Source organism: Bubalus kerabau, chromosome X (genome assembly GCF_029407905.1).
Source record: "Bubalus kerabau isolate K-KA32 ecotype Philippines breed swamp buffalo chromosome X, PCC_UOA_SB_1v2, whole genome shotgun sequence".
Taxonomy (NCBI): Eukaryota; Metazoa; Chordata; class Mammalia; order Artiodactyla; family Bovidae; genus Bubalus; species Bubalus kerabau.
In genome coordinates, this window is record NC_073647.1 from 5,359,249 (window position 1) to 5,383,915 (window position 24,667).

The 24,667-nt window shown below is 44.4% G+C and overlaps 1 protein-coding gene and 1 pseudogene across 2 annotated transcripts in view; both read right to left on the minus strand.

The window, feature by feature from the left end:
- The window catches only part of LOC129639933 (A-kinase anchor protein 17B-like), a 59,196-nt gene that overhangs the window by 23,552 nt on the left and 10,977 nt on the right, over positions 1-24,667 (minus strand). The gene's annotated exons all lie outside the window — the stretch shown is intronic.
- On the minus strand, positions 20,015-23,924 carry LOC129639499 (RCC1-like G exchanging factor-like protein; annotated as a pseudogene).

Here is a 24,667-nt window from a genome sequence, read left to right on the forward strand (position 1 = left end):
GGATGGTACAAATGAACTTATTTACAAAGCGGAAACAGACTCACATACTGAGAATAAACTTGAGGTTGCCAGGAGCGAAAGGTGGAGGGGAGGGATGGTTGAATCCTCACAGTCCTGATTTCCACTACCTTTGTTAGTTGCCACTATGTAATAGCAACTTACAGTGGCTCTAACTTGCATTTAATTTTTCTATAGGCTGGAGCTCCAGCTAACCCTAACACTGATATTCAACCACCCATTCAATGTCTTCAAGCTAAATGTCCCATTTGCATCTCAACCTTCATTTTCCTCCCCCCAAACCTGTTCCCCTCAGACTACCCCCCACCCCCACAACCCAGTAACTCTTATCTCCCTAAATAGAACCGCCCTTCACTCAGGCGCTCAGGCTACCAGGCATTCTTCCTCCTCTCCTTTCAGATTCAATACTGCAGCAAGATCGTTTCCACTCCATTCCTTGATCAAACATTCCAAATCCATCTCCATCTTCACAGCTACTCCCCAGGTTCACGCCACCATCGTCTCTAACCTGGATGACTGCAACAGCCCCCTGCTGGTCTCTCTCCTTCTATCCTTGCCCCCATAGAGTTCAAGCTACACAACAGTCAAGATGATTTTTAAAAAAAATCCTAACTCATATGGTGTTGCTCCTCTGTTCAAAACCCTCCAGTGGCTCCCCAACATGCTTTGTACCAAATCTAAACTGCTTCCCTTTAAATCCAACCCCCACCCACCACTTTCATCCCATTACCCTTCTCCCCTACTTCCCTGTCTTCTCTGTTTCAGCCACACTGGCCTTGCTGACTGTTCCTTAAACAGGTCGGGTTCACCCCTCACAGAGCCTTTGCCCCCATGCTGGGTTCTGCCTGCAGCACTCTCCTCCAAGCTCTTCTCATGGCTTGCTTCTTCCCATTTTTCAGATTCAACTCAGAGAACACTGTCTTAAACAGGGCTGCCCCCACCCCCATCAGGTTGTAGTGTAGCAACCCATCTTATTTTCACTGTAATACTGAAGTGATCACGTGGACTAGTTAATCTGCTTTTTATCTGCCCCACCCCACCCCCACCCCCAGTTTGGAAGTTCTGTGAGAGTAGGGAGGGACTGCATGTGTCTTGTTCATCATTTTCTCTTCAGAGCCTAGAACAGGGCCTGGCACGTGGTAGGGATTTAACAATTCTAAGTCTTTCCTGAAGCAAAGAATTTGCTCATCAACTACATTCAAAACAGACTCACAGATGTTGTAAACAAACTTACGGTTAATGAAGGGGAAAGCCAGGGGGAGGGACAAATTAGGAGCTTGGGATTAACAGATACACACCACTATCTAAATAAACAACAAAGACTTACTGTACAACACAGGGAACTACATTCAACACCTTCTAATGACCTATAATGGAAAAGAATCTGAAAAATATTACAATGCACATATATATTTGTATAACTAAATCAATTTGCTCTATACCAGAAACTAACACAACATTATAAACCAACTATACTTCAATTTTTTAAAGAAAAAGTGTTACTCCCATATTGAAAATACAAATAATAGCACCTGGAGATGAATAGTGAAATGCTAAAACAGACTTGCTTGTTCTTTCAGGGCCCCCAGAGCTACTAATATTAATCAGTGAATGCGGAGATCAGTTAAGTGCACCTATAAGCAGCAACTCCATTAAAGTGTTTAAGACACTTTGGAAGCTACAGTGATGAAGTGAAGTGAAGTGAAGTCGCTCAGTCGTGTCCAACTCTTTGCGACCCCATGGACTATAGCCCACCAGGCTCCTCCATCCATGGAATTTTCCAGGCAAGAGTACTGGAGTGGGTTGCCATTTCCTTCTCCAGGGGATCTTCCCCACCCAGGGATTGAACCCGGGTCTCCCACATTACAGGCAAACACTTTACCGTCTGAGCCACCAGGGAAGTACCACAGTGATGCCGCTACTGCTGCTGCTAAGTCACTTCAGTCGTGTCCGACTCTGTGGGACCCCATAGACTGCAGCCCACCAGGCTCCCCCGTCCCTGGGACTCTCCAGGCAAGAACACTGGAGTGGGTTGCCACTGCCTTCTCCAATGCGTGAAAGTGAAAAGTGAACGTGAAGTCGCTCAGTCGTGTCCGACTCTTAGCGACCCCATGGACTGCAGCCTTCCAGGCTCCTCCGTCCATGGGATTTTCCAGGCAAGAGTACTGGAGTGGGGTGCCATGGCCTTCTTCGACCACAGTGATGAGTTACCCTCAAAGAACTGTGTTTAGAAAGAGAAAGAAATTAGGACCACTGCAATCTAAAGAAGCAAATGGTGAGCACTGTGGGAAGCACAGGATATAGTCTGGGCCATAGAGAAGTGATAATGGCTTTAACACTCTTAACACTCTTCCTCGTGAAATGGATGTTAGAATTCCTGGGAATAGACCTCAGTGGTTTTCAAATGTGTTAGCACGGTGCCCTTCCAAAGTGGTGGGACAGGCATAGTTACCGTTGATTGTAGTTGTCACAACAACTAGCACAGGGACAGGTACTGCTGTCACTGCGTGAGCAGAGGGCCAGAACTGCTAAGTGTCTTGCAGGGCCTGTAGACACCTGCACCAAGAAGACCTCTCACCCCAAACACCAGCACAGAAATGGCTCGTACCTGTCCCCCTAGAACATACATAGTGTCTTCAGTGACTTCCAGATTCACCTTTTCAACACAATGCTTTTTAGGTCACCATCTCCGAGTTGGTTCTTCTTCCCTCTGAACTCTTTTCATCATTTTGACCCAGATTCTCAGGAACAAAACCTGAGTCCAAGCAAGGCCTGCCAGACTGTCTCTTTGGGACCCCATCAGAGCAGGCTTTGAAATCCCAGCCCAAAGGAAAGGTGCCACGTCAGGATGCTGCTCAGTTCCTGGTCAGTAACCCTTCCCCAGACAGGGCCACAGCACTCCTGCATGTTAAGAATATTCACATTTCAGAGTCGGGCCTTCTGCAGGTCTGACAATTCCCTAATTACACAGTAAGACAAGAAGCTAATCCTAAATTAGCACCTTCCTGCATGAGGGATTGCTGTCCTCGAGTAGGGGTCTGGGGCCCTCCAGGTCAGGTGTGTTCCAGGACGTGGGAGATGTGACCCCAGCCAATCAGCACTGCACGGTTCTGTCTTCTGTGGGCAAAGCCCCGGCCAAGTCTCTGGCATTTCAAGAGAAGCTCTCTGTTCACCTGAAACTATTGAAGGCAACGGCACCCTACTCCAGTACCCTTGCCTGGAAAATCCCATGGACGGAGGAGCATGGAAGGCTACAGTCCATGGGGTCGCTGAGGGTCGGATACGACTGAGCGACTTCACTTTCACTTTTCACTTTCATGCATTGGAGAAGGAAATGGCAACCCATGCCAGTGTTCTTGCCTGGAGAATCCCAGGGACAGCGGAGCCTGGTGGGCTGCCATCTCTGGGGTCTCACAGAGTCGGACACGACTGAAGTGACTTAGCATAGTATAGCATAGCAATACAAAATGTTTTGGTGTTAAAAAAAATTTTTTTTAATTTTTAAATTTTAAAAGAAGAGAGAAGCTGGAAATCCTGATTTTTATTGGGCTCTTTGGTTTTTCAACATTGGCCCCTAACTCAATTGCTTTAAAAAAAAATATTGTACAGGCTGAAGCACATCCATCTAGGGCTGAACTTGACCCCAGACTCCCAGCTTGCTCCTTCTGCTTGGTTGCATGTACCTGGTGCTCTCCAAAGTTTCAGGAAGTTTTAAAACAAGAGTTAAATATACTGACAGCTGGGCAACGTTCTCAAAAAAGAGTGAGGCAAGGACAGGCCCGGGGACGCAGGTAGGGCACACCAAGGAATGAGGACTGGCTTTGACCTGCTTGTCTTTGCTCAAAAATTCTCAACCTGGCCCTCATTCTTACTGCACCAAGTCCCAAGTTCCTTTCAAGACTCTTCAGAGCACAACCCCACCCCCACCAGCTCCATATTTAATCATGCCCTGTGTCCATCCCACATTCTAGCCAGGCCAGTCTCCCTCGAGTTTCTTCAAACCCCTCTCACTAAATGTCCTCTCTCCCTACATAAACCCTACCCTTCAAAGCCTTGCTCACATCCCACCTGGTTTCTGAAACCTCCTGTGTGACATGAAATGGTAAAATGTTTTCAAGCTCAAGGGCTAGTGTCAACCAGACCCGGGTTCAAACCCCACCTCTGCCACTGACCAGCTGGATGATTTACCTAACCTCTCTGAGCTTCAGAAGATAATAATGCCTACCTTACAGAATTGTCAAGTTTACAAAAAATGATGCAAGTATTTAATGCTCATAAACGCTCAATTAAGGTGAATGCATATTATTATTATGGTTGGCCTTTCTGCTGTTAAGTGGTCCAGCCTTATGGTGTCTCTTCTAAGCAAAGCCCCACTGGATTCCATGCGGTCCACATCTGCTCAGACTGTGCCTCAGGCATTGGTCTACCTCAACCTCTGGCTTGCTATTAATACATAGCATCTTACAGCTTCAGGAGCATGCTGGCTATAACATAGAACTGATACAGGCCCAACATGGCCACTAAGAGAATTATACAAGTAACACTACCCTGGCTCTGAAACACCTCAGCCAAAACCCCTCTCTCTAGCAAAAGTAGGAATGCAGGCTGGGAAGACAAACCCATAGCCAGGCTTGGTGGCAGAGAGCTGCTTTAGCATTTGAAACAAGTTTCTCTCCCTCACACAGGCGCGCACACACAGACACACACCACCACCACCACCACAACTGCCACCACTACGAGCTAGCTTCACATTCCCAAATCTCTGCACCTCACTTTTCCTTCTGATGCTGAAGATGACACATGAAGCCAGTCAAAGGCCACGCTCTTCGCATGAGTGTATGGCAGGGAACCCAGACAAAAGGGCCACACTGCAGGTACGCTCTTTGGCTAGGCCTACACGGAAAGCCCTGAAGGAGGGCATGGCAATGCAATCCAGTATTCTTGCCTGGAGAATCCCATGGACAGAGGAACCTGGCAGGCTACAGTCCATGGGGTCACAAAGAGTCGAACCCGACTGAAGCAACTTAGCGTGGGCTCCCACACATGGAAAGCCCAGGTGCCCTCACAGGAGCCAAGATGGTCTTCACTGGTTCTGCACCTCAGCTCTGTTATTCCACCTGCAGTTGTGCTCTGATCTACACCATAGCTGGGATCCCCTGACACCCATGCCAGCAGGCCTATTCCACTTGCTACTTTTCTCTGTGCTTAGCAAAAGTCAAGGTAAAAATAACTTCACGCACGTTATTCCACACTTCAAGCTACTCAATGCTTTGAGTGACTCCTCCCACCCAAACACAGAAACGGGGCATAGAAAAATGTGACTACTGGAATGTCACATTCTTTAAAAAGCAAGCAAACAAACAAAAAACAGAACTGGAGAGACCCCAACTATACTATCCCAAAGAGTAGTTTTCTCAGCATGAAGACTGAGCCCTGTCCGTGAGTAAGTTTGCTCTCTCAACAGAATGACGTTCCAAAGTTAGATCGAGGCAGGCAGGAGAGAACACAGCAAAATGGGCCTGATCTTTGAGACCTTAGACAAGACGCAGAGAAAATGGAAACGTCAAAAGAGTGACCAGTCCTCATGCTGGAATCCAGTGTTCCAATAAAACTCACTCCTCGGAGTTAGCAACATTCAAAAGTTCTCCAGTAACGGTTGGCTTTAAATAAAATCGCCAAGTGCAGGAGACCACGTGTAAAGAAGAGGTGAGTCCCACGCACCAAGACTACCTGACTTCGCGTTCGGGGACAGCGGTTTCTCCTACCGCCTGGGCCTCTCCAAACTGCTCTTCCCTGGCCCCGCTCCCCGCAACCCAAATTCAGAACCCCGTGCCATGGGTGGGCCCTGTCGTACCAGTCAGGTTGGGGACAGTTTTATTCCACCCGCGCTGGAAACCTCAAGCGAGACTCTTGACAAATCCCTGAAGCCCAGGACCGGGTCACAGAGGGGCGGGGGCGGCGGCGCCCGGCTGCTGGTTAATTGGAGGAGTGCACCGGAGCCGGGGGTGAAGCTGAGCATCCGGCCTTTGGCCTGTGGATGGTACCGGAGAGGGCACCTTTAGTTCCCACTAGCGAGACGCCACTGTCAGCGTACCCCAGGGGAATGCCTCGAGTGACCTCGGCGGCTGAAGCGAGCTCTGGCGTGGGTGCCACAGCCGACCCTAGTGCGGCGCCAGGGCCGGGGGAGGTGCGGCAAGGTCTAGGGTGAAAGGAGAGGACCAGGGGAAGAGCCCCGGCGCATCTCTGGGAACCCTGACTCTGCAGGGGCAGGCGGAGCGACCCAGGCCTCCTGAGCATCCCCTCCCCAATCCTCGCCGTGGGTCCCGCGTGGCCCTGTCTACAGGCACCCAGCTCCCGTAGGCCAGGCCGGCCGGCCCGCCGATACGCAGCGGGACGTGGCTGCCGCTCTGCAAGCAGAGCGGAGGGCATTTACCGGGATCCCGGGGTGCTGCTGCGTCTCCACCCGGGTCTCTGCTGGCGTACCCCGGTTGCCGCTACTGCCACCGCGTCTTTCCAATCGCCGCAGTCTCGACCGGCAAAGCTCCCAGTCGCTTCCTACGATTGTAGCCCGCGAGGCCAGCTGTTGAGTGGCTCGCGTCGAGCGCACGGGGAGCAGAACCGTCCCCGCTGCATCCAAGTCGGCGACGCAACCGCGCGTCCCGGTGCCAACGCCCCGTGCGCCCCTCGCCCCGCCGAAGCCCCAGCGAGCTCGTGCAGCCGCCTCCCGGCTACTGGCTGCGGACTCCCGGCTTCAGGCTTGCCCGCGTGCCGGCCAGCTACCCTTGGTGGGCTTTACCCTAGCCAATTGCCTTCCCTCGTGGACTCCGCCCCCCTCGCTGCCATCCCTCAACTTGCCCTCAGGACCAATGGCAACAATAGACTAGTCCCGCCCCTTGGATTCCCCGGGGGCCAATCGCCTTCTCCTGAGAATCAATTCAAGTAACCCCGCCCCTCTCGTGCGGCAGAGCCCGAGCCAAAGTTTATCCCACGGTGCGGTTGCTCCTGAGGATTGCAAGGCTTTGCCGGGCTCCCCCAACCCCCCACCCCTGAACGAAGTTACAGCGATTTAGAGCCTGCAACTCACCTGGTCTGCAGACCGCGACGCGAGCCAGTTGCTTTGAATAAAGTAGTATAAGAAAGCGATCGGGAGAGGTACCATGCACCTCATTCATCCCTGAGGCAAGACTGCTGAGAAATGTGCACCCGCTTGGCCAGAACTTACACATCACAGGGTCAGCAGGAACCTCGAAGGTCGTCGACTGACTCTACCCTCGCACTGGTTGGTTTCGCTTTGGGTTTATGGTTTTCTTTTCCCACATACAGGGTCCCTGCCCTCTAGTCTGAACAACTTTCAGTGACAAGAACGCACTAGCCCCACAGACCGCTGCTTGTCTCTCTGCCTCATAGCTTGAGGCCAAGTGAAACCAGCCCCCTGGTTGCTGCTGCTAAGTCACTTCAGTCATGTCCGACTGTGTGTGACCCTGTAGACGGCAGCCCACCAGGGTCCCCCGTCCCTGGGATTCTCCAGGCAAGAACACTGGAGTGGGTTGCCATTTCCTTCTCCAACGCATGAAAGTGAAAAGTGAAAGGGAAGTCTCTCAGTCGTGTCCGACTCTTCGCGACCCCATGACTGCAGCCCACCAGGCTCCTCCGTCCATGCGATTTTCCAGGCAAGAGTACTGGAGTGGGGTGCCATCGCCTTCTCAGAGCCCCCTGGTAACTTCACACAAAACTAAATTTGCCCCTCTTCCCAATGGTGGTCCAACAATTTGAAGACAAATCTGGTCCCACAATTCTACCAGACTAGAGTCTACTCCAGAGACCCACGTTCAAGGCTCTGCTTTCAGTTTAAGCCAATTCCTTTATATCTTTCAAAAGTAGAAGGCTGGAACTGGGTCTAACCTCCCTCCCACCCCCCCACAACCCCAGGGGCACAGACCCTTCTGCACCACCTTGTCCCTTGTCCAGACACTAGATTCTTCTCCTCTAGCTTCTTAAGGATGGCGTTTGCTTTCTTGGCTGCCATATCACATGGCCAGTGCGTATTACATTTGTTGTCAACTCACCCCCGGGGGGCTATATCTCACTTCTGCTGCTATCACAAGACTGTTTTCTACTTCATTAGCTGGTAAATGTCATTGAGTTTTGATTCAGGAGGGGGGTGCTAATTTCACTCTCTTCTATGGAGACCTCTTTGCCTCCTAATTCTGTCCTAAATATTTCTACATTCCTGCTTGCTACCTAACTGCCTTGCTCTGGTTCCCATGCTGTTTTCACAACTGCCAAAGAGCTTCCTAACCTGGCCCCTTGCCTCTAGCCTTGCGCCCTCCTAGCTGGCCCCTCAAAGCTCCTCTCCTCATCCATTTTACACCAGAAGTCAGAGTTGTCCTTAAACACAAATATAATCACACCACCACACTTGAACTTCAAAGCCCATCCCAGCTTCAAATCCTTTTTTACTTCCTTTCTGCTCTCCTTTGCTTTCAGGATAAGATCCAAAACCCATGGCAAAGCATATATAAAATCCTTGGGGATCTGGCCTCAGCCTCATTTCCAGTGGTTCCACCTCCACCACAGAGCACTGTACACTTCAGGTCAAAAACTCCCTGTTGTTTTTCAAATGATCCATGGTCTCCAACACTTCTTTGCCTTTGGTACAAAGTCTAGAATAACCTGCTTCCCACCCTCCTAATCCTGACCTGCAACACTCTGATGTCTTTTTTTTAATTGAAGTTGACTTACAATATTGTGTTACTTTCTTTTCCATTATACGTTATTACAATATATTGAATATAGTTCCCTGTGTTATACAGTCAGTCCTTGTTTATTTTATATATAGGAGTATATATCTATTCATCTCGAACTCCTAATTCATCCCTCCCTCCTTTACCCTTTGGTAACCATAAGTTTGTTTTCTATGTCTATCTTTTTCTGTCTTATAAATAATTTCATTTTTATTATTTCTTTAGATTTCACATATAAGTTATATCATATAATATTTGTCTGACTTACTTCATGTAATATAATAATCTCTAGGTCCATCCATGTTATTGCAATTGGCATTATTTCATTCTTTTTTATGGCCAAGTAATAATATTCCATTATGTGTGTGTGTGTATGTGTATATATGTGTGTATATGTGTGTATATATATACACCACATCTTTTTAATCCATTCATCTGTTGATGGACATTTAGGTTGCTTTCATGTTTTGGCTATTGTAAACAGCACTGCAATGAACATTGGGATTCATGTTATTTTTTTAAATTATGGTGTCTGAAGAAAAGCTATATGTTATAAAAATGAATCAGTTGGAATCACACAATTATAGAACTTCAGTATTAAAGGGGCCTTTTAAGCTAATGGAATCAAACCCCACCCTAGATGCTAGAATGACTGTGTGAGCAGTTTTTCAGGTTCTTTACAAAGTTCTTAGCTCCCTGGCCTCTGAAAACAGGTTTTGTTCTTACTCCTAAAATATATGGCTTTGCCTGGCTAAGTGCTTTGAGGGGCACCCAGAATGCTTCTCTGTCCATTTTTTCCCTCTAGGCTTAGATGTGTCCTTGGGATCCTCTCTTTCAAAATGCAGATCCCTTTTGGAAGATCCAAATGCTAACATTTATTAGTTATTAACCCTTAGCATAAGGTAAAGCAGCATAGCTTAATTTAAAAAATTAAGCAAACTCCAGGAGATAGTGAAGGACAGGGAGCCTGGCATGCTGCAGTCCATGGGGTCACAAAGAGTCAGACAGGACTTAGCGACTGAACAAGAACAACCAAAATGAACAGGAGTTTTCAAAGCATTTTCATTTAGTCATATTTGATCCTCATAGTAACCTCAGTAAATATCCTGATTTCCATTTCACAGGGGAGGAAGCTAAGATTCATTTTGGTTAAATCACTCCTCAATGTATTTGAACTCCAGCTCCACTATGAACTTTCAGCAAGTAACCATGCCACTCTAGCCTCAGTTTCCCAATCAATAAATTCAAATAATTTGCTTTTCAAGGTTTCTTTCAGCTCTGTCTCTAATCCCTCATCTCCTGCTGGCTGAGATCAAGGAACTGGGGGCCTGGGCATTTTCACAGTGGCAGGAAATAATTTTGGCACTTGAGGTACGTTTTGGAAAGGACAAGCTCTGGTGGAATGCCAAAGCAGGCAGCATGAGAGCAGTGAATACTAGAAGCAAGACAATCTGAGAAAGGAAAGACAAGGGGCCCTGAACTCCAAACTCACCTACTTGCTAAGCTATAATACAATCACTGGGATTCCAATTGTGAACTCAACATTCCAACTTGTTTCCTTTCATGATTAAAGAATCTTCTCTGCAAACTTTAATTAAAGTCGGCTTTGGCAAACAATTTTATCATATTCAGACAATAATTACTGCAATAAATTACATAAAGAAATCTATTGTGTCCACTGCTTATTCCACACAGCAAAAGGGCCGATAAGAAATTGCAGCGGAAGGAAGTCATTTGGAAGGAAAACCAACAGGCAAATAGATGCATTCTAATAATTTATGCAAGTCCACTGGTGACACCCACCCCCTCCCCCACTCCATCATTCACTGAGGACTAGAGGGGCACCGAGAAGCAGCCAATCTAAGGGCTATGCATTTGCTTAATCTTACCACCAAAATACAGGCTTTACGCCTAATATAAAAGGAATTTAAGATACCAGGTGAAAGTGGTGATCTTTAAACTGGTTGTGCAAGAAACTGAAAGCTAATTCTTAAGATGATACGCCTACTTAATAGTTTGTTCTTTTTGGAGTAATTAAAAACCTGTTAATTACAGTAGAATTAGTTTGGGCTTCCAGACACCTAATCACTTTTCCAGTAAATAGCTCTAAAGTCAGAATAAATAACACTAACCTACTTCCCTGAGTTCTTACAAGGATTAATTAATTGATTTTAAAGGGTTTCGGAAGTTTCATAAAACAGTGGCCTAGGAATTAGGAGACCTAAATTTAGTGCAGGCTCTGCCCTTAATAGCTGTGTGGCCTAGGTGGTTGACTTTACTTCTCTGGGGCTTAGCTTCTCCACCTGTAAAATAAAGGGGAATTGGGCTAGACAGTCTCTGTACTTTGGGTCTAAATTGTAATAATACTCTAGGACTCACCATCATTATAGCCTTTTCTCTTAGTAGCTTAAGACCACAACAATCTACTTTTGGTTTTCCAGTTTTCCTAAAATTGGATTCCTGGAAAAATTTCCAAAATGTCTGCCTGTTTCCCAGACACAGTCACTTAGGCATACTGACCCCAACCAAACTTTCCAAGTATGAATAGAGAAAAATATAATAAAGATCCAGAAAGAAGAAAAAAATAGAATCTAGACTTTCACACTCATGAACAAGTAAATGGAAGCCATTTCTTAGTAACTGCAGACCCACACTTTTTTCTTCCCAACTATTTTCCATGCTTTTCTTTTCCACAGATTTTATTACTCTTTCTTTTCCCTAATGTAAATCTGGGGCCCTCATTACCAGCTTTAAAAACACTCACTATGACTATTTATAAGAGGACTTGAGATGTTTAAAGGGAAAATAACATTATATGGAGCGGAAGAAAAGCAGAATACAAAATTTTATGTACAATATAATCTCAACTGGGCTAGAAAATGGTCCATATGCTGAAGACTGGATGGCCATACACCAAAAGGTTAATAGGCTGGTCTTTAGCTGGCATAATCCAGGGTTAGATTTTCCCCTTCACATTTGCTTTTTTTTTTTTTTACCCTCAATTAGCGTGTATTGTGTTTGTTAAAGATAATATATATGTATGTGTATATATAGCATGTCTTTAACAAAAGGAGGAAGAGTGACTCCTTTTTATACACAGCATAGAGGCATAGAGTAGTGGTTAAAATGGTGGGATTCAACCTCTCTGAGACTCCATTTCCCCCTCTATAAAATGGCAATAATTCTAATAAAGGACCTACTTCATAGAGTTATTTTCCAGATTAAATAAGCTACTCCATGTAAGTGCTTAGAGCAATGCCTGGCACCATTATTTGCCATTATTTAAAATGTTAAACCTGGAGAAGGAAATGGCAACCCACTCCAGTACTATTGCCTGGAAAATCCCATGGACAGAGGAGCCTGGTAGGCTACAGTCTATGGGGTCACAGAGTCGGACACGACTGAGTGACTTCACTTTCACTTTCAAAATGTTAAATGTGACTATGCTCCAGTAAAAAATGCTAAACATTTACTGTAAATATAATGTGTGCAAGTGGTGGGAAAAAAAAAAACGTACAGAAGACTTTAAAATGTAAAGTGAAAAAGTAGAAATAGTTTTCCCTCTTTAACCCTCAGCCTCACTCACTGTCAACAGCTTCTTATGTAGACTTCCAGAATTTTTAAGGGCAAATGCAAACATATATCCTCTTTTTCAGTCACACACACACACATATGGGCAGGCACACACAGAATCATAGCATTCATGTTATTTTCACCTTGTTTTTTAACTTAATGATCTTTTTTGGAGATCTTTCCATAGCAGAACATCTAGATTTACTCCTTTTTTATTGTGGTTAAAAGACACATAGGGCTTCCCCAGTGGCTCAGAGGTAAAGAATCTACCTGCAATGCAGAGATGCAGAAGATCCAGGTTCGATCCCTGGGTCAGCAATATCCCCTGAAGGAGGGTATTGCAACCCACTCCAGTATTCTTGCCTGAAAAATCCCAATGGACAGGGCAGCCTGGTGGGCTACAATCCATAGGGTTATAAAGAGTCAGACACGACTGAAGCAACTGAGCACACAGCACACACAAAAGACACAACATAAAATGTATCATCTCAACCATTTTTAAGTGTATAGTTCAACAGTGTTAAGTAGGTCAACACTGTTTGTGAAACAGATCTCAAGAGCTTTTTCATCTTGCAAATCTGAACTTTTATATCCATTCAACAACTCTTCTTTCTTCTTCCTCCAGCCCCTGGTAACAGCCATTCTACTTTCTGTTTGTATGAATTTAGATAGCTCATAGACGTGGGATCATACAGTACTTTTTGTGACTGGCTAATTTCCCTTAGCAAAATGCCCTCAAGCTGCATCCATTGTGTAGTATGTGACAAGATTTCCTTCTTTTTTAAGGCTGAATAATATTCCACTGTATGTATATGCCACATTTTGCTTATCCATTTATGTGTCAGTGGGCATTTGGGTTGCTTCCACCTCCTGGTTATTGTGAATAGTGCTGTTATTAACGTGGATGTACAAACATCTCTTTGAGAACTCGCTTTCACTTCTTTTGGATACATATCTGGCAGTGGGGTTACTGGATCACATGATAATTCTATTTTTAATTTTCTTGAGGAACCTCTATCTTATTTTCCCCAGCAGCTGAGCCACTGTACATTCTCAACAACACTGTACAAGGGTTCCAGTTTCTCTACATGTTCACCAATAGTTGTTATTTCCTGTTTTTTTTAAAATAATAGTTCTTCTAATGTACGTAAGGTGATTTCCTCCTTATTTCTAACAGTTACATAGTGCTTTGTAATGTGGAAAAACCTCTATCAATGGACAGTTTGACCCTGGTCTTCAGGTATTTCAAATAATGCTGCAGTGAACACCCATATATCTTTATATACATGTGGAGTACTTTTAGCAAAGGAATTGCCAGGATAAAGTGTATGTGCTATTTTTTTGGGGGGAGGTGCTGCAGATTTCAGAAGTTTCAACTGGTATCTTTCAGTGAATATATTAATGCTTTTGATTTAAAATAGTAAAAAAAAATGTATGTGCTTTTTGGGTAACTTTTTATTATAAAATAATTTCAGACTTACCAAAAAAGTTGCAGGAACATCCATGTTCCTTTCATCCAGCTTCCTCTATTGTTAATAGTCAATTAATTTATCATTTCCTTTCAATATATATGCATAGTTCTCTTTTTTCTAAACCACTTAGGAGTAAATTTTAGCCATGATGTTCCTTTAACCCTAAATATTTGAGCATGTATCTCTCAGAACAAAACAAATATTTCTCTTACATAAGTACAGTGCAACTATTAAAATCAGAAATTTAATATTGATAAAATAGTATTATCTAGCCTACAGAAAATATTCATAGTTCTTCTATTGTACAAATAGTATTTCTGTATCAAAAAGAACTGGCAAGAGTGGGGCAGTTCCGGGATATAATTCAGGATCAGACATTGCATTTGTCATTTCCACCTGGCCTCCAAAAGTTCCTAAGACTGTTTTTGCCTTTCATGACCATGACATTCTTTTCATTATTTATTATTATTATTTGGAGGCAATCACAAACTTACAGAAAAGTTGGAAATACAATATAGAATGTCCTGGATTTTTCCTCCTGAGTACTCTCACCAGCCTATGCCCGATCATCCCTGAATAATATCATGTATATTTTTTTAACCAACAAAGATATTTTCCTATCTAGCTATGATACCACCACCATCATCAGGAAATTCACATTAATAGATTACTAACATCGAATCCTCAGGTCCCATTCAAGTTTCATCAGTTGTCCCCAATGGGTCTATTATGGCAAAAGGATCCAGTTCAGACCTGTATGGTGCTTTTAGTTGTCATGTCTCCTCCATTTCCTTCATTGTGGAAGAGTTCCTTGGTCTTTCATTGACTTTTAAGATCTCGGCACTTCTTAAAATTTTATTTTTAATTGGAGGATAACTGCTTTACAATATTGTGTTGGTTTCTGCCATACAACAACATCAATTAGCCATAAGTATACATATACTCCCTCCCTCTTGAACCTCGCTTCCACTCCCCTGATCCCACCCTTCTAGGTCGTCACAGAGCACCAGGTTGAGCTGTGTTATACAGCAACTTCCCACTAGCTATCTGTTTTACATATAAGACTTAGGAATTTTTTAAAACTCTGAGCTGGTTGTTTTGAAGAATGTCCCCCAATTTGGGTTTGCCTGATGTTTGCTCATGATTAGATTCAGGTTACACATCTTTGTGAGGCCTATGACAGAAGTGACACTGTACACTTCATTCTGTCAGGTGGAGCGTGATTTCAGTGCATCCTGTTACTGGTGATGTTCGTTCTGATCGCTTGACTAAAGTGATATGTGCCAGGCTTCTTCACTGTGAAATTATTCTTTGTAATTAATTTTTTGTGGAGAAGTCCTTTGAGACTGTGCAAATCTTCCATTTCTCATCAAACTTTCAATTTATTCATCTGTTTATTTATATCAGTGTAGACTTATGTCTTCCTATTTTATTCAGTGGGTTATAATCTATTACGATCATTGCTTACTTTGACGCCCAAGTTATCCTTGATCTGACCACTGGGGACCTCTTCAAGAAGGCTTTTGTGTCCCTTCAATGTGTCCTCATCATTCTTTGTGCACTTCCTTATTTTCTGGTACAAGACAGTCCAGGTTCATCTTATACTTTCATTTATCCAGTCCTGAAACCAGCCATTGTTCTGAGACATGGTTCTCTTTTGTGGAAAATGGTATTTGGAAGCCAAATCTGGGCACTAGGTATAGATAATGCCATTGTTGTGTTGCTGCTCCCTGACTCTCTAGAAGCTTCTTTTACACACTTTTATTCACATGCTTACACACACACAATACTCACAGATTTTATATCTCTATCTCTATCTATCTGGCCATGAGTTCACTCTGCTATATTCGAACCAACACCATAAAATTCATTCTGGCTTTCTCCCTTCCCATATTTGTAACAATTTATGATAATGAGGAAACTTTCTATTATTCTGAACACATTTTCTCATTTTATCAATCACCCTTATGCAATTGATGGAGAAGGAAATGGCAACCCACTCCAGTGTTCTTGCCTGGAGAATCCCAGGGATGGGGGAGCCTGGTGGGCTGCCTTCTATGGGGTCGCACAGAGTCGGACACGACTGAAGTGACTTAGCAGTATGCAATTGAATTCGGAGGTTTCTTTTTCATTTTTAATAATAACTACCATTTATTGACTGCTTATCATGTGCCAAGCACTGTCATATTGCTTGACAGCCAAAATTTTATTTACTTCTCACAAGTATACCTTGTGAGACAAGCATGATATCCCCATTTTAGAGAGGAAACTGAGGCATAGAAAGGGTAATTTGCTCAAGGTACAATAGCTAATTAAAATTAAGCCTGCCTGATTCAAACAAAGATCTAGATGACCTCCTAAGCACCATGCTATGCTAAGTCGCTTCAGTGGTGTCTGACTTTTTGCAACCCTACAGATTGTAGCCCACCAGACCTCTGCCCATGGGGATTCTCCAGGAAATAATATTGGAGTGGGTTGCCTGGAATCCTCCAGGGGATCTTCCCGACCTAGGGATGGAACCTGAGTCTCTCATGTTTCCTGCATTGGCAGACAGGTTCTTTACCACTAGTGCCACCTGGGCAGCCCCCTAAACACTGTACTATTCTTTTTTTTTTTTTTTTTTTGCCTTTTTTTTCTTTCACTGTGGTAACACTTAACATGAGATCTGTCCTCTCAACATATTTTTAAGGTTACAGTAGACTATTGGTCTAATGGTCATACTATTCAGGTATGACCTACATCAAATCCCTTACAATTATACAGTGGAAGTAACAAATGGATTCATGGGAGTAGATCTGATAGAGTGGCTGAAGAACTATGGACAGAGATTCATGACATTGTACAGGAGGCAGTGATCAAGACCATCCACAAGAAAAAGAAATGCAAAAAGGCAAAATAGTTGTCTAAGGAGGCCTTACAAATAGCTGAGAAAAGAAGTGAAAGGCAAAAGAGAAAAGGAAAGATATACCCATCTGAATGCAGAGTTCCAAAGAAGAGCAAGGAAAGATAAGAAAACCTTTCTCAGTAATCAATGCAAACAAATAAAGGAAAACAATAGAATGGGAATGACTAGGGATCTCTTCAAGAAAATTAGAGATACCAAAGGAACATTTCATACAAAGATGGGCACAATAAAGGACAGAAACGATATGGACCTAACAGAAGCAGAAGACATTAAGAAGTGGCAAGAATACACAGAAGAACTATACAAAAAAGATCTTAATCTCAGATAGTCATGATTGTATGATCATTCATCTAGAGCCAGATATCCTGGAGTGTGAAGTCAAGTGGGCCTTAGGAAGCATCACTACAAACAGCTAGTGGAGGTGATGGTATTCCAGTTGAGCTATTTCAAATCCTAAAAGATGATGCTGTGAAAGTGCTGCACTCAATAAACCAAAAAATTTGAAAAACTCATCAGTGGCCACAGGACTGGAAAAGGTCAGTTTCCATTCCAATCCCAAAGAAAGGCAATGCCAAAGAATGTTCACACCACCACACAATTGCATTCATCTCACATGCTCACAAAGTAATGCTCAAAATTCTCCAAGTGAGGCTTTAAAAGTATGTGAACCGAGACCTTCCAGATGTTCAAGCTGGATTTAGAAAAGGCAGAGGAACCAAAGATCATACTGCCAACATCCATTGGATCATAAAGCAAGAGAGTTCTGGAAAAACATCTACTTTTCCTTTATTGACTATGGCAAAGCCTTTGACTGTGTGGATCACAACAAACTGTGGAAAATTCTTAAAGAGATGGAAATACCAGACTACCTTACCTGCCTCCTGAGAAATCTGTATGCAGGTCAAGAAGCAACAGTTAGACCGGACATGAAACAACGGACTGGTTCCAAATTGGGAAAGGAGTACGTCAAGACTGTATGTTGTCACCCTGCTTATTTAACTTATATGCAGAGTACATCATGTGATATGCCAGACTGGATGAAGTACAAGCTGGAATCAAGATTGCTGGGGGAAATATCAATAACCTCAGATATGCAGATGACACCACCCTTATGGCAGAAAGCGAAGAGGAACTAAAGAGCCTCTTGAGGAAAGTAAAAGAGGAGAGTGAAAAATCTGGCCTAAAATTCAACATTCAAAAAACTAAGATCATGGCATCCAACCTCATCACTTCATAGCAAATAGATGGTAAAAGAATGGGAACAGTGAGAAACTTTATCTTGGGGGCTCCGAAAACACTGCAGATGGTGACTGCAGCCATGAAATTAAAAGATGCTTGCTCCTTGGAAGAAAGGCTATGACAAACCTAGACAGCATATTAAAAAGCAGAGACATTACTTTGCCAACAAACGCCCATCTTGTCAAAGCCATGGTTTTTCCAGTAGTCATGTATGAATGTGAGAGTTAGTCTATAAAGAAAGCTGAATGCTGAAGAATTACTGCTTTTGAACTGCGGTGTTGGAAAAGACTCTTGAGAGTCCCCTGGACTGCAAGGAGGTCCAACTAGTCAATCCTAAAGGAAATCAGTCCTGAATATTGATTGGGAGGACTGATACTGAAGCTGAAGCTCCAATACTTTGGCCATGGGAAGAGCTGACTCACTGGAAAAGACCCTGATGCTGGGAAAGACTGAAGGCAGGAGGAAAAGGGGATGACAGAGGATAAGGTGGTTGCATGGCATCACCAACTTGATGGTCATGAGTTTGAGCAAGTTCTGGGAGTTGGTGACGGACAGAGAAGCCTGACGTGCTGCAGTCCATGGTGTCTCAAAGAGTCAGACACAACTGAATTACTGAACTGAACTGACAGTAGACTATAAGCACAAAGTTATACAGCAGATCCCTAGAACTTACTCATCTTACGTGAGTGTATGTGCCATGTGTGCTCAGTTGCTTCAGTTGCATCTGACTCTTTGTAATCCCATGGAATGTAGCCCCAGGCTTCTCTGTCCATAGATTTTCCAGGCAAGAATATCGGAGTAGGTTGCCATGCCCTCCTCCAGGGGATCTTCCCAACCCAGTCATCGAACCTGTGTCTCCCACATCTCCTGTATTGCAGAAGGATTCTTTACCCACTGAGCCACCTGGGAAGCCCACTTATCTTACATAACAAAAACAATATATTCTTTAAAAGCACCTCCACATTCCATACTCCCCCAAACCCCTGACTACCACCATTTTACTGTCTTTTTCCACGAAGCTGACTACTTTAGATACTCATCTAAGTAGAAACATGTGGTATTTGTCCTTCTGTGACTGGCTTATTTCACTTACCATAATGTTCTCAGGATTTATTCATGCTGTTGCATATGGCAGGTTTCATTATATTTTAAGGCTGAATAATATTCCATTGTATATGTGTGTATATGCATATGTGTTCAACATTTTCTTTATCCCTTCCTCTATCAATCAATACTTATGCCGCTTCTATACCTTGAAAGTGAGTTAGTCATTCAGTCATGTCTGACTCCTTGTGACCCCATGGACTCTAGCAGGCCAGGTTCCTCTGTCCATGGGATTTCCCAGGTGAGAATACTGGAATGAGTTGCCAGTTCCTTCTCCAAGGTATCTTCCCAATCCAGGGATTGAACCCAGGTCTCCTGCATTGCAGGCAGTGTCTTTACCATTTGTTCTATATCTTGGCTATTATAAATAATGCTGCAGTGAACATGGGAAAATAGACACCTCTTTGAGATGTCAATTTCAATTCTTTTGGATACAAAGCCAGAAGGGGCACTGCAGAATCATATGGCCCTTCTATTGATTTTTTTTTTTTTGAGGGAACTCCATATTGTTTTCCATAATGACTGCACATTCCCATCAAAAGAGCACAAGGATTCCAATTTCTCTACATTCTGGCCAACACTTCTTATCTGTTGTCTTTTTGATAATAGCCATCCTAACAGAGGTGAGGTAATTTTGATTTGCAGTTCCATCATGATTAGTTGGGCTTCCCAGGTAGCTCAGCAGGGGAGTTACAGCAATGCAGGAGACCCCAGTTCCATTCCTGGGTGGAGAAGATCCCCTGGAGGAGGGCATGGCAACCCACTCCAGTATTCTTGCCTGGAGAATCCCCATGGACAGAGGAGCCTGGCAGGCTATAGTTCATGGAGTCACAAAGAGATGGACATGACTGAGCGATCAAGCACAGCACAGCACATGATTAGTTATGTTGAACAGTTTTTCATATATTTGTATATATTCTTTAAAAAAATGAAAAGGCAGAAAACAGACTTTATTTCAACACAGACTTTTAAAAGATGCTGTTAAAGAAAAGGACACATTATGTTACTAACGCATATGTTTTTCACGATTTCTAAGTTTTCCTTCTCCAAGGCGAGCACTCCAGCCAAGCTTTCACGGGTTGTGTTCAAAGCCCTTGGCCCATAAAAATCTGGCCTCACTCTTCTTCCCGAGGGGGCCTCTCAAGTCTTCTGAGCCAGGCAATAAGAAGGGCTACAAGGCAGGTGACTGCTGTGGGTCCACAGGGACCCAGGCTGGCGCCCACTGGCATTTCCAGGAAGGACCCCCCATGCAGGGCTGTCCACTGTGTGCCAGCAGCACGCAGAGATGACTGAGTGAATAAGATCTCTGAAGACCAGACGTGACACCAGAAGCCGTCGTGTGTCCCCTGGAAGGAGCCAAGATAAGCCGATCATCCTCGACCTGCCAGGGCCACTCAGCCCTGGGTTTGGCGGATAATGGCAGCATCTGTACAGCGTGCCTCACCCTGGGCTGGGGCGGAGGGGGGCAGGGACCAACTCCGGCACTTCTGGTCGCCCAGCTCCAGGCTGCACAGAGCACGACCCAGTGCATGGAGGACCCTGACACTCTCAGGCCCCATTCAGAGCCCCGCAGCCGCCCTTGCTGAGCAGGCCAAGTGGTCCTGAGGCCAGGGCCAGGCTCCAAAGGATCAAGGAGGAGGTTCAGATGAGGGACTTGACCAGAGTCACCATGTGATCCACACCACATGCCATGCCCACAGGCTCCCCAGGAATAGTCACCCTCCATGGGAAGTACTGGTCTTCCACCCAGGCACCCTTGGATGTTCTTGCCTCACACAAACAGCTCTCCTCTGTTGGTCAGGGCAGCAAAATGGCTGAGTCCACAGCGAATGCAGGAAACCTGGACTCCTGGGTTGAACTCCGTCAGGCCAAAGAGAGTGGGTGGGATCATTTCTGAAAGACCAGTTTCCAGGAGGTTTGGTCCCTTCCCAAAAATTCCATAGCCGGAGACAAAAACATGTCCTTCTCGTTTAATACAGCGCAGCCTGTCCCCCCCTCCCCAAACACAGCCTGCTTCACCCACGCCACTCCTGAGAAGGGCAAGCACCGGGGGGACGTTCACCTGTCTGGAGTCGGTGACAGAGGCAAGCTACAGGTACTCAGAGTTCCCCGCCTGAAGAAGCCCGCACTGGCCAACATGACCAGGCAGCAGTCCCCATAGGTATCCACCTGGACAACGTTCACTCCAGCAAGATCTCCGCCCAGCTTGGTGGGCATGCTGGTAATGTCATAGTGACCCAGACCTGTTTGCACACCTGTGACCAGGCCACAAGAATACACTTCTCCTTTATCCATGAGGAACAGACTATGGTCCTGACCACAGGCGACCTGGACTATCTGTCCATCGAAGTCCTGCTTCCTATGGACTTTGTGACTTTCACTATAATTTCGTTTTCCATCACCGTCTTCCACACTGCCTGTAAGAATTATTCCCCATGCTGAGGACTCCTTCACCATCTGTCAGGACAAGCAAGTGGGCTCTACCACAGGAGACCTGCAGCACCTGCATCTCCTGAGGTCTGTCCAGCAGCAGTGGCACAGGTGAGGGCTCCAAAACATACTCTTATCCCCTCGTTTTATCTTTCCCGCTCCTGAGCTGAGAATCTTTGTTGAGCCTCATACCCCAAACTTTCATAATATCCTTGGTTTTAGAGGACAGTGAATCCATAACCACAGGCAGCAGATGAAATCTTTTGGTCCAGCTCCAGGCGGTAGGGCATGGCCTGGATCCTGCAGCACGGGGCTGGGGTCCATAGCTGGGCAGCACGAAGGTGGGCACGCCCAGCGCCGGGGAGAAGCTGAAACCCTACACGAAGATTCGGTCAGCGTGAGTAACACGCTCGCCCACGTACTGGAACACGGGCGCATCCGCCTTGGCTTCCGCCGCCTCGCATCGGCTCCGCGAGCGCCCGGCAGCTGTCCATTGTCCGCGAGCAGGCCGCAGCCCTTTCAGCCGGCAGCCCAGCCGAGCCCCCGCTGCGAGCGCCGCCAGCGCCACCCTCTGTTTCACGCCTTAACAGCCTGTATATATTCCTTGAAGAAATGTCTATTTAAGTCCTTTGTCTGCTTTATAGTTTGATTATTTGATTTTTTTTTTTTTTGCTGTTGAGTTGTAGGAGTTTCTCATATATTTGGTATATTAACCCCTTACCAGATATATGGTTTGCAAATATTTTCTCCCATTCCATAGGTTGTCTTTTTTTTTTTTTTCCATAGGTTGTCTTTTGACTCTTTGCTGCAGTGAAGCTTTTTAGTTTGATGCAGTCTCATTTGTCTATTTTTGCTTTTGTTCCTTATGCTTTCGATGTCATATCCATGAAATGACTGCCAAGACCCATGTTATGAAACTTTTCCCCTATGTCTTTTTTTTTTAATTGCTGTTTCTGGTCTTACACTTAAATCTTTAATCCATTTTTAGTTGATTTTGTGTATGCTGTAAAACAAGGGTCCAATTTCATTCTTTTGCATGTCTAGTTTTCTCAACACCATTTGGGTTTTTATTTTGTTGTTTTCAATGTTTTAATTTTTATTTTTTACTGCTTTGTCTTATTTTTTGATGTTTATAAGATTTTTTCTTTTTATTTTTTTCCCTTAAGTTATTACAAAATATTAGCTATATTCCCTGTGTCCTAACACCGTTTGTCAAAGAGACCATCCTTTCCTCATTGTGTACTCTTGTTGACTATAAGTATATTGATATATTGTTGGACTCTCAATTATGTTCCCTTGGTGTATATGTCTATTTTTATGCCAGTACCATACTGTTTTAATTACTGTCACTTTGTAATGTGTTTTGAAATCAAGACATATGATGCCTCCAGCTTTTCCCTTCTTTCTCAAGATTGCTTTGGCTATTCAAGATCCCTTGTGGTTCCATATGAATTTTAGGATCGTTTTACTATTTCTGTAAAAAAGTGCCATTGGGGTGTTAATAGGGATTGCATTGAATCTATAGATCACTTTGGATAGAATGGATATTTTTCTCTAAGATGGCCCTCAAGAATCCCTTCCCAGTGGTATTCATTCACTTGTGTAATCACTTCCCCTTGAATGTGAGCTCAATCTAGTTAATCACTTCTAATGATAGAATATGGCAAAAATTATGAGATGTCACTTCTAAGATTAGGTTACAAGAAAACTCTGACTTCTCTCTAATTTTTTCTCTCCTTCTTTCTCTCTCTTTCTCTTCCTCTCAGGGAACCTAACTGCCCTATAAAGAGGCCCATATGGCAAGGAGCTGAGGGAGGCTTCTAACCAACAAGCATGGAGGAACTGAGGCCCTCAGTCAACAGCCCATGAGGAACTAAATCCTGGTAACAATAACATGAATGTACCTGGAATCAGATTCTTCCTCAGTTGAAACTTCAAATGGGAGCTTTGTGAGCCTCTGAGTCAGAAGCACTCAGCTAGGCTGTGCCCAGATTCCTGACACACAAAACTGATATGATAAATGTTTTTTGGCAGTTCCCTGACAATCCAGTAGTTAAGACTTCATGCTTCCACTGCAGGGGGCACAGATTTGAACCCTGGTAGGGAAACAAAGATTCCCATATCCCTCACAGCCAAAACTAAATAACTTAAAAAATTAAAATTAAAAAATAAATGTTTGTTGTTCTAAATCACTGAGTTTGGGAGTAAATTGTTATGCAGAAATAGGTAACCAGCACAGTAACCAATTTCCATTGTCACTCTCCTGACACTATGTCTGCTTCCCTTGCTTGGGGCCTCTCATTCTCCATTACCAGCTGCTCCCCTACATAGATTTCCTCTTCATCCCTCTCAGGTTCTGACTCCTCACATCAGGCTGCCCCTCCATGACAATACCTGCATCCACTTGTTTAGACTCAGATCCACCCTCTGCAGGGACATGTCCTCACTCTGTTGGATCTCCAAGACCCCAGTCTGCACCCCACAACACTCCCCACCATGGATGTCCACCTTGCTCCATCTCACCTAATGGCTTTAGGACTGGATTTTTCAGGAAGGTTAGGCAAAAGGACAGTTGTTGTTTAGTCGCTCAGTCCTATCTGACTCTTTGTGACCCCATAGACTGCAGCATGACAGGTTTGCCCTTCTTTGGGATTGGAATGAAAACTGACCTTTTCCAGTGTATGCGTTTTGATTTTTAACATATATATATATATATATAGTCAAGTTATCTTCCAAAAATCTTACATCAATTTATATTCTAGTCTCTCTCCTTCACCCTGTCCTTTCCTCATCTCATAGAATGCTCATTGGTTTTTTCTTTCTAGTACTGTTTCTAGGTCTCATCCCAATGAAATGTCAAATGGTTCAATTCTTAAAACCATCTGCTGGGTTTCTCTGAACTGGCATGTCTAAATAGAGAGCTTGTTATTGTTGTTTTGTTAAGTCCCTAAGTCATTTATGACTCTTTTATTGATCCCATGGACTAGAGCCCACCAAGCTCCTCTGTCCATGGGATTTCCCAGGCAAGAATACTGGAATGGATTGCCATTTTCTTCTCCAGGGGATCTTCCTGACCCAGGGACTGAACCTGCATCTCCTGCATTGGCAGGTGGATTCCTTAACACCAGGGAAGCACCCAAATAGAGAATATTTTCCCCTTAAAATGCAAACCCTCTTTCATG